This window comes from Falco peregrinus, chromosome 1 (genome assembly GCF_023634155.1).
Source record: "Falco peregrinus isolate bFalPer1 chromosome 1, bFalPer1.pri, whole genome shotgun sequence".
Taxonomy (NCBI): domain Eukaryota; kingdom Metazoa; phylum Chordata; class Aves; order Falconiformes; family Falconidae; genus Falco; species Falco peregrinus.
The window spans coordinates 57993586-58007643 of NC_073721.1; the positions used below are offsets into that span (position 1 = coordinate 57993586).

Below are 14058 nucleotides of genomic sequence, written 5' to 3' on the forward strand. Positions count from 1 at the left end.
ATTTTTTTGTTCTGTAAGATTTGGCTTATGCTAAAAGTTTTGTACTTCCCTTTTCCCCATGTACCGTGCATCACTTTTTTCACATCCAGCTGCTGCCTTCTTATCACCTCTGAAAGAGGTCGGGCTTTCAGCCTAATTGTGAGATTGGGATAGCTCATATCATACCACTGAGATTTCCTCAACTGCAGCAGGAACAGGTAGTTATGCCTCCAGACACACCTTTTAGCCCACCCTGACCTCTCCCACTGGTTTTTAGCACAAAGCTGAAATGTTGAGCCTCCAAAGCAGTAGGGATTTCTCTTTGTAAGTCACGCAAGTTTTTTTTTTTACCAACAGCTAGCCTGATCTTATTGTTGTCTTGGACTTACGGAAATAAAGGGAATAATTAATTTTCCTTTCACATCGTGTCTGATGTAATTGAGTAGGTTTTAGTCATTATATCACATAGGGTCAAAGTATCAACACCATGTGAGAGTTGTATGCAACAGGTGTTTAGACAGGTTTCCACAGGCTTTAGTAACGTGTGGCTCCCTTCCATTTTGTATAATGGCTATTCAGTGATGTTTTCCAGTACAAATGTGTCTTTCTTTAATCTGTGTTTTCTTGACCTGGCCTAGAAGTCACACTTGCCTTTGATGTCTGTGTTTTAGCATGGTATCATGTTGCAATGGCCATTTAATTTAGCATGTAATAGGAGGTACTTACATAGTTGCCTATCTTGATCTCCTGGAGAATGTTTCTTTCCTTACGCATTTCTGAAACACTTCCGTAAGATGTTTTGCAATTGTTTCTTTAAAGTCTTTCCATGTGGAGCTGTTAACATAGTTTAATCTTTGTGATCAGCCCTTTTGTGTAAGTGGCCACACTAGATTCCTGCAGAGGTTTGAGTTTTGTTCAGGGGGAGCATCATGGGCTCTTACGCCTACTGGCCCTGAGTGCTCTCACACCCGGCTCCCTTGGCAGCGGCGAAGCCTGTGGGCTCCCTGGGGAACAGCTTTGCTTTGCCAGCCGCTGCATGGAGCCACGCATGTTGCATCGCTGAGGCTGCATCCCGTGGGCAGATGGTGCGAGGTGTGGGTGATGGTCCGGCTTCAGGTGGCACAAAATGCAGGTCTGTGGGGTGTCTGTGTGACTCTGCTGAGCCTGGGCTTACTAAGCACTGCTTACCTGACTTACTGGGTGCCCTGCAAAGGCTGTCCCTCCATCCTCCCAGTGACAACACACTGTATATAGGGCAAACACGCTGCCTTGCACACCTCTTCAGGTTGCACAATGGGTCACAAGGCTTGAAGTCAGCATGGCACTGGGGGCATGGCTTCCACACATGTGGAGAGATACTGGATGCAAGAGCTTCTGCAACAGCCGAGCCTTTCTCACACAAGAAAGAGGCACCAGGGATTTCAGCACTGCAAGATTAGCTGGAGTGAGCGCATCGCCTAACCCTGTGCTTCCTCTTCCTCTTCAGCCTGCAAGTGTGGTGGGCGATGCCCATAGTGCCTGGCAGCCTTTCCTCGGCGGGGTGTGCCTTCCCTAAGGATGTCTTCTCCACATAGCTTGTCTTTTGCCAGGGCTCTCACACTGTAGGCAGCTGCCTGCCCTGGGCTCTGGAGGAGAAAGGAGTTGCGTCATTTAGAACAGAATCTCTAGGCTGTTCCTGTCCCTCTTAATTGATCAGGGGGGAGGGACTTCATGTTCCTGCAGTACTGCACCAGGTGTGGGCTCTGGTCTCACAGCACACTGTCCTGTTCTCTTCTGTAACATGGAAAGTTACAGAAAAGTTAGAAATTCCCTCATACCAAAACCTGAGCCATTGCTGTGTTAAGAAAAGCAGTCCTCCGATGTCTGCTATGACCCTCTGGCTGTGTAACTCGGCTGAAAGGGCAATGCCTTCTGGAAGGTGCCGTGCTCACCTTGACACCGGTGAAGTGCAAGGGATCCTGCTTAGCAACAGGGGTGGCTTTGAACCAGTGGCAAGCCTGTCACCTGCATTGCAGTCCCCTGACCCTGCCTGGGACTTTCAGGTAACAGGCCTCATGGGAAAGCACGTTTCTCTCTGTAGTCAGCAAATGGGCTCTGGTGACCAACACTTTTGTGCATGGACTGGATTCCCGCAATGCACTTTATCCCTTGGAGCTAATTGCAATGAACACTGGAAATTCAACCTTGACGGTAGCATATGATGCCTCATATGTTAGATAAGAAAAGGAAACTCAAAGGCATACCCCACCAGCACTTGCTAGTTTTATTCAGATACCAAGACACTGTTAACTTACTACAGCTGAAAAGGTCTTTTAGAAGCCAGTTATTTCAGAGTAAGTTGCTCTAGCAGTTCCAATGTCTTTTAGCGTTTGATGGGAGACTAAAGTGACACTAGAAAGAACTAGGATCCTACGCAGGTATGCCTTACAAAAAGAAAGACTAATTAAAAAATGTATATATATGCTTAGTCATAAAAAGGTATTGCACTTCTGCACATGCACAGGTCTACTACAAGTCACACCTACAAGAAGAGAGGTTATGTTCTATATAAGAATAACCAGACCAAATAACTTTAAAAATCTGAGCTACTGCCAGTATTTGTCTGGGACATTAAATGCTTGGACTGTTTCTGAATGTTTTTCTGGGTTTAAGTTTTCTCTGAATTTGGGTAAAGTCATTTTACATGTAACAACAAATATCTATAACCCATATTTGTCATGGAGAGGAGCGTACAGAGCCCTTCTAAAAGCAATGTAATATTCCTGGTGGACAGAAACACTCCTTTTTCTGCTGATCTAACTCTATGGCCCAAGTTTTCTCAAACGATTTCACTTTTTCTTTCCTAATGTGTTCATATTTGAATTGCAGATAAATATATATATATACACCTTTCTCATCATGACCAATAGATTTATCTTATTAAAATAAAGGCCATATGGGTCACCAGCAGCAATGATGTGGACCAGGCAAAGCTGCACAGCCATTGCCATACTAAAGCCCGATTCTTGTGGATGATACTTGGCGTTGCGTTGCTGTCATGGAGATTGCTATGATCTCTCTCTTGCTGAGATGAACCTAAACATTTTTGCTTTTATTCAGATGGGCCACCATGTATTATTACTTTTAACATGCCTGAAGCGTCATACTACTATGAGTCACATTTGCTACATCCTCCTGTATCCCTATGGAGTAGAAGATGGCTGTTTCTAGTAAAAATACTAACCAGGAATAAATCAGAAGGGCTTTCAGGGAAGCTGGACCCTCCCTTTCTCCTGTGTTCAGAAGGGTGGTCTGGGAAACGTGAGGGGAAGATGCGCTGAAGCAAGAGGGGCTGCTGGCCTTGCTAGGGCATGGCATGGAAAAGCCTCATGATACAGGGTGAGACATAAAGGAGGGTCTGTAGGCTGCAGAGGAGCTGGGAAGGATGGGTAAGAGGCTAAAGAGGGTTATCACTGAGAATGGTTGAGAAAGGTCAAAAGAAACCACACAATCTAGCTGATCTTTTATTTGTCCTTAGCCGTCACTTTAATAAATCTTTGAATAATTAACTCTGATCCAACCCATGTCTTTGAGCATTAATGCTAAAATTGGCCAGTCTCAGTCATTGGTGGCAGCTTTAGATCACATTGATTGTAGTCTTAGACATCATCAGACTAGTCCTGAAAAAGAAGAAAACATTACAGAAGAAAACCTTAAATGACAACCAGTTCAAGGCAGAGCAGCTCTGGGCGATCTGCATCTCACCGGCGGCGCGCCAGCTGGCAGACAGACCCCAGAATGGCCGTAAGCGTGGGTGTCTGTCTCAGCCTGGCTCGGCATGGTTTGTCTGCTCCTTGAGCTACGTTAAATGAGTTGTTTGAGCTCTGGGGCTCTGCCCCACAAGTCCAGAGTGCGTTGCCATCTGGTAGTTGCAGCAGCACTCTCCTCTCTGTCCTTGCCTCTGGCATTCCCCATTTCTCTCAAACAAGTCTCAGATGCTGAACGACCACAGCGTGGGGTTTCACAGAAAACCTGGCTTCGTATTTCTCCTTCCACATGCCTGGGCTGAGCTGCTGCTGCGCAGTCTGTGCTTTACCACCCGTGGCCCCAAGTGAAGCTGTCCCGTTCCTGGTCACAGGGGCATCAGCGGTCCCTGGCCGGCGTGCGGCGGGGAGCTCGGACTCCTGCTGGCACCGGCAACGTTGCCACCCTCCTTATCGCAACACCCTTTGTATTTGAACAGACCCATGAGAGGATTTTTCATTCATATGCTATTAGGGCTTTTGCCCAAGCTTCACATTATGATGGGGTGAATCACGTGTTAATGCCACAGCCAAGTTCCTCAATGTCGTGTTCCCTCAGCATCAGTGACTTTGGAAACAAGTGATTAAAGAGGATATAATGATTATTCAGGGTGGGATTCACCTCACCAACCTTCAGCTACTCAGAAGTCAGATGTATAAGTATGACCTGGACATTTAGGCTTCTCCAGAAGAATCCGGTATGGAGGGACTTAGTTACGCCCTGCAGTGGCCACGCTTGCTTTTTCCTCCATCCAGTACACAGGGAGTACAGGCAACCAGCTTCGGCTAAAGTCTGACCTTCTAATTTAGGTGAGGTCCGGCCTGTCCTAAGTGCCTGCCTTGAGAAGAGGCCATGTTTGCCTCAAAAGGAAGCATGCTTCATAGCGAAAAGCAGTTTGAACTTTGAACTAATTTCGGGAACGCAGTACCAGTGCTGGCTTTGGGTCAAAGGCACCTTTGGCTGCCTCTGACTTGAGCTTAAAGGACAGGTCTTTTGTATTGGGAAGGCTAGAGTCAGGAAAGAAGAGTTCGTTGTCAGACGACAAGCATCTCTTAGTCATCTTCCTCAGGGATGCTGGAGGCTTCTTCCCCCACCTCACTTCCTTTTGCCTTACAACCAAAGCTACAATATGACACACATAAATCAATGGAAACCGGCTCTCCCGCTCTCCCGCAAAAACCCATTAGCTTCCATATGCTGCCGAGATGAGACCTGGAACTCATGACCTTTGTGGGGCACAATTACAGAGAAACTGTAGCTAACGTTCTCATTCTGCTGCTGTGGTGCCACAGCCCTTCTAGGCAGTTCAACCAAGGACACAGGCAGGCTGCTGCAGAAGAAACAGAAAAAGCGTATGCTTTTGTGTGTACGGTGACTTTTCTGTAAACTGTTTCTGGGCACCATAGTTATAGAAAAAAAAGGCAGATTCCAAAAATATTTTTTGTGGCAGTGCAAGTGCTGAGACTAAGCATTGCATTGGCCAACATGGGAGAGGCTTGTGACTATCCTTTGCCTATTGCTATAGTATATCTAATTCTGGTTTCAATTAAGCAGTTCCTGTTCCATCAAAAAGTTTAAATACGATAAAGGCAAGAAAGGAAGTTCACAGCAAACTTTTCCCTTGCACAATGTGATAAAAGCACTTATTTAATTAAAAAAAAACCAACAACAAAGCAACCCAAAACAAACAACAAAACCCCAAACTGAATATGTAGACATAAAATTAAAACCAGGAAATCAAACCTTTGTGAGGATGGAATACTGCATGTAAGGTGATCAAACTGTCTTGTTCTCCTTGCAACACCAGATTTTCATATTGATTTGTCTGTGTATATAAGAAAAGTATGTAATGAGACTGTGAGAAGTGATTGGGTTTGTGTCTAGTTTCTGTCAGTCGAGGTCCTTGTACAACATGCATTGCCACAGTTGCAGTGGCTGTGATTTCATATGTATTCAGGTCTCTAATAGGAAGCATCATGCTTTGTCATCCTCTTAATCTCAAGCCCTTTCATAAGCACTACTTTTAATCATTTGGGAGGGCTTTCAATACAAATGTATGTGTGCTAATAATGCTTGCATAATGGATTAGAAAATTTAATCACCGAGCTTCCTAGAGGTGTGCTGAACACATGCAAATCCTCATTAGACAAAAAAATAATCTTAAAATGTACAACATCACTCCACTAAATTCCAATAATACGCTAGTAATGCCCAGTTGGCTGGTGATTTGAATAAATTTGTTCAGAAATTTGAATGGTTTTTGCATCAGAAAATGCCAGTTCTGAACTGGGGAAAAAAAACTGATGAAGAATTAAAAGCTCCTACAATATGAAATTATTTTAGTTTGTTGAAATGTTTCATGATTTTCAAGGCAAAATGTTTGAATCTGTCTTAAATTTGTTAAGATGCATACTGTATTAAATGTAAATCCCAGAAATAAGTAAAACACATTTCAAATGGAACTGTGACACATTGCATTTTAGGGAGCACAGAAATGTTGCTTATCGAATTTCTCCCTTCTTTCATTCCTTTTGAAGTAGAAGACCTCAGTAAAAACAAACACATAATGCACAAATCATAATGCAACAGCACTTCTCAGGGGAAAATATTCCTTCAGAAGAACTCTTAATATGTTCATATATAGCTGCCTTCCTTCTAATGATCATTCCAAACTTTTTTTAGTTTATTTTTTTGTTATGGAGGCAATAGTGCATAGAATTCAGGGTCTCTGCATGGAGACAATAGCTGTGTGTGTCTATCAGGCTATCATCATCACTTTTAGGTTTTTGCTGTAAAGTCTCTATCAGCTCATCGGTTGGGTTTCGGCTGTTACTGCATCTCCAGGAGCACCCAGGTGGGAGCAATTTGGTCCTTCAGGAGGCTCTGCTTGGTCACAAGACCTGCAGATACGAAGGTTCACACCTTACAAGAGACGTGCTCTTTGGACAAGTCATGTGGGTGGGAAATTTTCCTGTTTCAGAAATCGTGGAGGGGTGGAGCTCTGACTCAACGTAATAAAACACCTGTTTAGCAACTTCTGACACTCTTCAAAGCTGTAAATTTGTTTCAGGAGGCACTGGCAACCGTGGAGCCTAACACCCAGGTGCCACCTGCAGCACCTGCTCTTAATACAGCAGCAACCTCATGGCATCAACCTCTGCCTTCCCTCAGGTAAGCAGAACACAGAACAAGCCTGGCAGGAGCCTGCATGTATTTGATTCATATTTGTCCCCAGAATACAGATGAGTCGAGCCCACTGTTACCTGTAGGACAGAAATCTCCAAGAAAATAAGACTGTCCCTGCTTGGCTGTTTGCAGCTGTGAGGAGCTGGAGTCGACATTCTTCCATACAGCACAGAAACAGCTGCTGCTTCCCTGGCAGCTTCATTTTATCCACCACAAACAATGAGGAGGTGTGAATTGCTCATTCCACCTTGCAATTCCACATTGAGGAGTTGAAATAAATAGAAAAATTGGTCTTTACTCTGTTTTTTCATCTCTTGTTCTCCCTCCCTCAACAGCATTCAAGCGGCAAATCAAGCCCCATGGAACATGAAGGAAGAAAATGGATGATGCGCTACACAGCCCTGAGCGATGCTGATGCTAAGGTACCGGCTTCAACTAACTAAAAATGGGTGGGACTGCACCAATGGGTTTTTGAGAAGAGTAGGATTTTTTTTTTTCCAAGTTTGGTTATTAAAGACTCACAGACTTATTTAGAAATTGGAACATTTTGTGAAAGAAAATTTCCTTTAGATGAAACATCTGCATTCAGTAATTTTTTCATTCCATTTCTTTATCTATTTACACAAAGTGTGTTATTTTCATGGATTCATTTCTCAGAGAAATTCCTTAGGGAAAACGTTCTTTCTCAATTTACAATTAAACTGGGACTGAACTTGCACCTTCTTTTAATGCAATTTATCTCTATTGACTTTAATGGAGCTTGAGCCCCGCATGAATGGGGAATATTGCCAGTGCTGGAAAGTCAGGGCATGGTTGTTGGCAATCCTTTGGGTTTTGGTAATTAACACCAGCTTGCAAAACAAATGCATGCTGTGTTCACTGCGCAGCTCATCACAACAAATGAGCAACTCCAGCAACCTTTGCAGGGCTTGTGGCAGAAAAATATCTGAATCAAACACATACCAGCTCTATCGGTGATGATTTCTGTCTCTACTCCCAGTTAGCTTGCAGCTGACTATACACGGTGTCAAGCTGCCTCAAAGCACAAACCAAGGGGCTCCAAACAAAAAGCTAATGTACTTTTGATGATACCTTAAATGGCATGGCGTTCAAGTGTCTATAGCTCATAGGAAACCTGCATGTTTAAGTTTTTGTTTGTGCAACCAGACTTCCAAATCAATAGAAAAGAAACAAACCTCATCAACCACATTGATCAAACTGATCTCTCGTTAGCAGCATTCTGGCACTCCTGCAGGTGGAAATGAGTGTACAAAAAGAGTGGCAAACTATCAGTGGGGTGTGAAATGATGTAAATGGCAAAGTAGCATAACCAAAAATGACAGGGCATTTAGGTGTTCGTTGTTTGCTCTGTGTGTGTGTGTGCTAAAGCTCAGCAAGGGAATGTACTAAAGCAGGAAAAACAACTATTGGAGAGTGCAATGACCTGATCTCCAGGTCCTTTTTGTTTTGTATGATTTGCTGTATTTATACTGAAGTTGTATTTTGGTGTAGAATATCCACGGCTACAAGCATCCAACCCTTCTTTACCGCTGAGGTAGTTACATGTACATAAAGATGGTTAGAATTCAGCAATGTTTTTGAATGTATGTAAAGTAATATTAAAAAAAATAATAATCCTGTGGCCATAAAGCCCTGCATATAGGGGCTATGGGACCCTTTCCACAGCTTTAATTCATTGTTCTCATTCATTTGATGAGGATAAATTATTATGACCTTCAAAAGTTTTGTGTTGCTATCCACAGGTGTTTAACCAAGGCACTCTCATGTTTGCCTCCTGGATTTTGAATAAGTCTATTCTGTAATAAAGCTTAGCAGAATACTGGCATTGAAGGCACAGACTTGTGCAGGCTGGCCAGTTCCTGCCTCTTAGTGGCACTGGGTTTCCTGGTAATTCCCTTATTTCTGCAAGCCGTAGCTTGCCATGTGCAACAGGAGGATAATCTTTTAATAGAGAGGCGTTGTAAAGGATAACATGCTTCTAGCAGATCTTGAGTCCAAAAACAAGTAAATAGGTGCAAAGTTTTCCTTAGTGTTAATGCTCAAATATTTGCCCAAGCACTCGCTTGAGTTTAAGATGGCTTTACGTAGCTGTGTGATAAACTGAATAGTTACTGGATTGGGTTTAGAAAAACATGCCCAGGGGCTGCACATGGAGTTTAGCTGTGTGGCTTATCTACAGTGCAAAGCTAAATATGCCCCACTTCACAAAGTTCTCTACATTGTCCTAAAAATTTAGCGAACTCCTTCATACTTTAAAATCAATAGGAGCATCAACAGAGCATTTCTTTAGCTGCTTCACAGAGTCCTGAGTTGACAGTTTGCCTTCTAGCACCTTACATGTGAATATGGGAAAGATGAAACATACTAAAGGAAGATCATAAGTAGTTCTGACTAAGGTAGCCCATAATTACAGTAAATCTAGAAAAATTTTCACTGGATGTTATTTGTTAGTGCATTGTCTTATAAAGAATAATTTGTTATTTCCAAAAATGGAAAAAAAACCCACAATGGTATTTTCCTTGGGAAATTATCAGCTTAAAAAAATAGTTCTTGGCTCACTGTCTGTAAATGCACTGAAAAGTTACATACAGTAAGGCAAAGAGTGAGAGGCTAGGAAGCATAATCTTGGCTCAAGATCAGTAGTACTGACATAGGGCAGGGAGGCTCACCAAAATATTCTGTTGGATGTGAAATCAGAAACCAGGGAAGAACTAGGAGAATTTTAATCAGTTTTTGATTTATATAAGTGATATGCACGTTCCTTAACAGTTTATCACAAAACTAGAACAAGCCATGACATTAGCAAGGGCCTTGTCACCCTCCCCTCTTAAAAAAAGTGTCTGTGATTGAAGTGTGTCATCTAAGGTTCCCTTCTGCAGGTGTAGCAGCGAGCCTCTGAGGAGGTCTCGCAGCCTGACCATCGCTCTGTCACTGCAGGGGTAAGCTCAGCGGTTCAGGGTGTGCAGATTTATCTCTGTTAGAGGGGACTGCGAGAGAATTGGCTCATCTGGCTGCTGTGGGTTGGTAAATTTTGGTAATACTGTCTTTATTCTAGGTATTGGGAATTGCTCCCGGCCTAGTATTAATTTTGTGCTGAAAATGGCTGTTTATGGCAATTATTTACTCATGAGTAGTTGATTACATTACCCACTGCCTGAACTAACCATTTCTTTTAATGTAACACAAATGATAGTTAATGGCAGCAGCACACCTGCTTTTTAGTTTATTAGCATTGTTCAATGTGTTATTGTAATGAAATGATAACTAGAGGGAAAAGACAATTAGTTGCATGACTCCCACCGATGGCACCAGCGACTTGAGCTTCAGGTATGGGACATTATTTTCCCTTTGAATTTTCTGGACTAGTTTGCACGTCTGGCATTTGGCCATCACAAAAGTATTATATTAAGTGATTTTCTATTAACTACCTTCTCTAAGGAGGGTAAGTGTCTTTTTCATTTGCCTCAGAGACTTTCTTTGTAGTTAATAGTTCGATTAACAGTTAGCACTTCTTTTCAAAGGCATTGGCGTCTCAGATGATGATGATCACTGAATATGTTTCCCCCTTTGTATGCCCTAAGGGGAGACCAAAATGTTTTCTGGAACAGATTGGGTGTTTTTCTGAAGGACTTTGATTTGGGAGACACGGCCATCTGAGTGTGACACAGAGAGAAAGCGAGAGGGATTCAGAGTTACAGACTGGCTCTGAGTGCTGAGAGAACCCTTCTAACTGGTAAAAATGTTGAGAGCACAGAGATAAAACTAGCATTTTCATTATTCCTCCAGATTTAAAGTTGTCATTGCTCTGGGGGACAGGCTAATGCCAGAAGGGATTTTGTGATGAGCAGGCCCCGGGAGCAGGGCTCAGGCCGCGGGAAGCTGAGCTGCAGCGGCCTGGCTGTGTGCTCTGCCACCAGACACGCTCACAGAGTGCACCGCTCGGCTTCGCGTCCCTAGCTCTTTCCTCTGTCGGTTCCTTGGGTCCCTTCTTGCTCCTGCAGTGCTTGTTCTGTGACGGCACGCTGGGTGTGCTCTGGCTGACATAGCCGGTACCTTGCTGTCTCGCAGGACTCGTGTTTCCTGGGCAATATGGTGAGAAATTCTCCTGGTGCGCAGAGTTTCCGTGCACAGCTCACCAACTGCTCTTACGCAGCCCCTTCTTGGAGCGCTCCTCCTGGAGGTGAGAAATTATTCTTGCTTCTCATTCAAGTGAATTTCTAATCTGCACATTGCGGCTGATCAGGGACTCTGCCCTACTGTTCTCTTGGCAAGCTCTTCAAATTTGAATAAACTCCTGCTCTTTGCACTGAGCCATCTTCCTGTGACACCAAATATCCCCATCCGCTTCCTCACCGTCATTCCAGTGAAATTAGGTGTTTGGACCCTTGCATAATCTTTGATACTATCTAATCTGTGTAACATCTTACCCAGCATTTCCATGAAGAACAGTATGTTCTGTTGGGGAATTTTTATTTTTATTTTTTTTTTGCGGGGGGGAGGGTCCTTCCTAATATACTCCTCCCCTACCCTCTTATCAGTTTGCCTTCAGCTGCGTGTGAAGTATGAGTTTCTTGCGATGCATTCTTTGCGTGAGCCCCGCTCTAGCCTGCAGCAGTGGTCCAGGGGAGTGTGGGCTGTAAGCACGGCTTCCCGGAACCCACGCTCGGTTCTGCTTCTGTCATTCTACTTAAAAAATCATGGCAGATCGTACATGTCTCTGACAGTCTTTAAAAACCTGTGTTCCCAAATGCTGGCTGAAGGACTGGTGCCATTGAAGAAGGCTAAGGGAGCACCAACGCTAAATGCAATTCCTTTAACTCTTTCCTTTATCCTCTCTGGAAATATGTCTGCTGAAACCTTTATGTATTTCTCTAATTTGACTGCTGTCTTTGAGAAAGGTATAGAAACAAATGGATAAACCCAATGAGTTTGTTCCTTAAGAACAAAACGGGTTGAGGTAAGAAGACAGTGTTATTCCTTGCTGATGAAAAAGGAATGGTCTAACAATAATGACTGGAACAACAGTCTGGAGTTGGCTCAGCCTGGATTCTGATAATGCTGAGATATTATGTCCCCTGTTTAGAACAAACAGCCCTATAAAATATCCTGTGCCCTACATACAACTTCAATCAACAGTGATTAGTTTCCTATTTAGTTTTGGAATACACCCACTCAGAAGCCAAGATCATCTTCTCCTTGTAGCCTGATAAAGAGAATGCATTCATGCAGTGCTCTGTAGCCTTCTTGTTCCTTTGGATGTGCTGCTTCTGTACCTCAGCAAAAAATATTAGCTTTTTAACTAGTCAGCTTACAGAAAACATTCTGATATTACGAGTCCTGGTTATAAGTTTGAGCCTGTGGGCAAAGCTGTATGGTTGTTTTAGGCACTGGTTACCTCTTATTTAATATGCCTTTAAATTAGCCAGCATTTTCTCAAAAATTTGTTCTTGCTGTTTCATTAGATAACTTCATAACTCGAGAATTACTGCAATTTGTTGCAAATTCCTTTTATGACCCTCATGTTTTTCATCCTCAAAGATATGGAAATTATTTGGGAGGTTAAACTAAATTTTCTCATGATGAATTCCCCGTGGTCCAATGATTTACACACTTCAGCTGATGTACTGTCTTCTTAGACCTTGACCTTTTTAGCAGTCTGACTTGTCACTGTAGCAGTGCCTGTGAATGTACTTTCATTTCAGTTGAGAGTTACTCCCTGTTACTGTAACTGAAGCTTCTCAGAAAATAATAACATCCCCTAATTATTCCATCATCTTCCACCAGCGCCCTTCCATTTTCACTTCAGATAATCTTTTCAAAATTTTGGTCATTAGCTTTCACAACAGCTTCTTGCTTTGGCTGCCTGTTGTTGTGGGTTTTTTGATTTTTTATTTTTTTTTTTCTCTCCGAACTGACTTTACTAAGAATTACGGACTATTTGCCTTCTGCTGTTATCTCAGCTCCCCCTTGAGCTACGCCTGAGTATCAGTGACTACCATCAGAAGTCCGCGTCACTGAAGTGGCCACCTATTGCTTGATCCCGATACGTGCTGTGCCTTTAGTGTTACTTGGCTGGATATCTTTCTGCAAAACTACAAGTGTCAGCGTCACTAGTTTGGTCATTTTATGACATCCATAGACCCTTGCTATTAGAACTGCAGACTAACACTTCCCTATTTCCAAATCTACCTCATCTTAATGCCATAACATTTTGGGTTTATTGGTGCTTTATCACAAGTCCTTAAAAAATCCTTATTATTCCATAACCATACTATCTCAAGGTACCTTTTTAATTTACATGTTATATATTTTATGTCTTCCTCTCTTATTGGAGATGCCCAACTCAGAATCTGCTGATAGCACACTTGTTAAAGCTCTTCATGCAGCAGCAGTAGCAGTCAAGCCTCAGGATCTCACAGACTTTGCAAGAGCATTTTCTTTCCTGTGCAGAGCCTTGTTCTCTGACATCCATTGCAGTCTTGCTGTGTTACCCCACCTATCTAATGAGACCTGTTCTTACTATAATCATACATCAGCTTGGGAACTTATCACTTAACAGTCTGAACTTTCTGAAATTCCTCCTTTTCTTCTGCCTCTGCTCTTAAAACTATGATACAGGTAGCCATCCCCAGTACTGAGTTACTCTTTTCATTCAGTCTCTTGTGTACAACCGTGGTGCAACTCTCTCTCCTTTCTATAAGCTTCAGCTATTTTGATACATTTTCCACAATTGTTCCTGCAGCCAGGGAATTGAGATTGGCTGCGGCACAGATGGCTTAGTAAGCTTTGCCTGTTTTCTCTATCTTTCTGCTGATACCCTAGTTGCCTCAGCTGCTGCTCATAGACATGAGGGTCATGTTCCCTGCTGTAAAACCCCTGAAGCAAACATGATTGGCACAGCTTTCACAGACCCAGCTGGTCAGGCCTGGCATCTTCAACAAGGAATTGGACGCAGCCTTCTTTGAGATGCACTACAGTCAAAAGTATAACTTTGATAGATGTGGAGTAGTAGAAAGTACAATCAGATAATGGCATTCGGTGAGGAAAACTTCTCTTCACACAAAGCGAGCTAGCGGTGTTTGTTCAAAG

General features: G+C 43.0%; 1 pseudogene; it reads left to right on the forward strand.

The window, feature by feature from the left end:
* The first annotated feature begins 1838 nt into the window (after positions 1–1838).
* Positions 1839–14058, forward strand: part of LOC101920222 (cytosolic phospholipase A2 epsilon-like) — a 40747-nt pseudogene continuing 28527 nt past the window's right edge.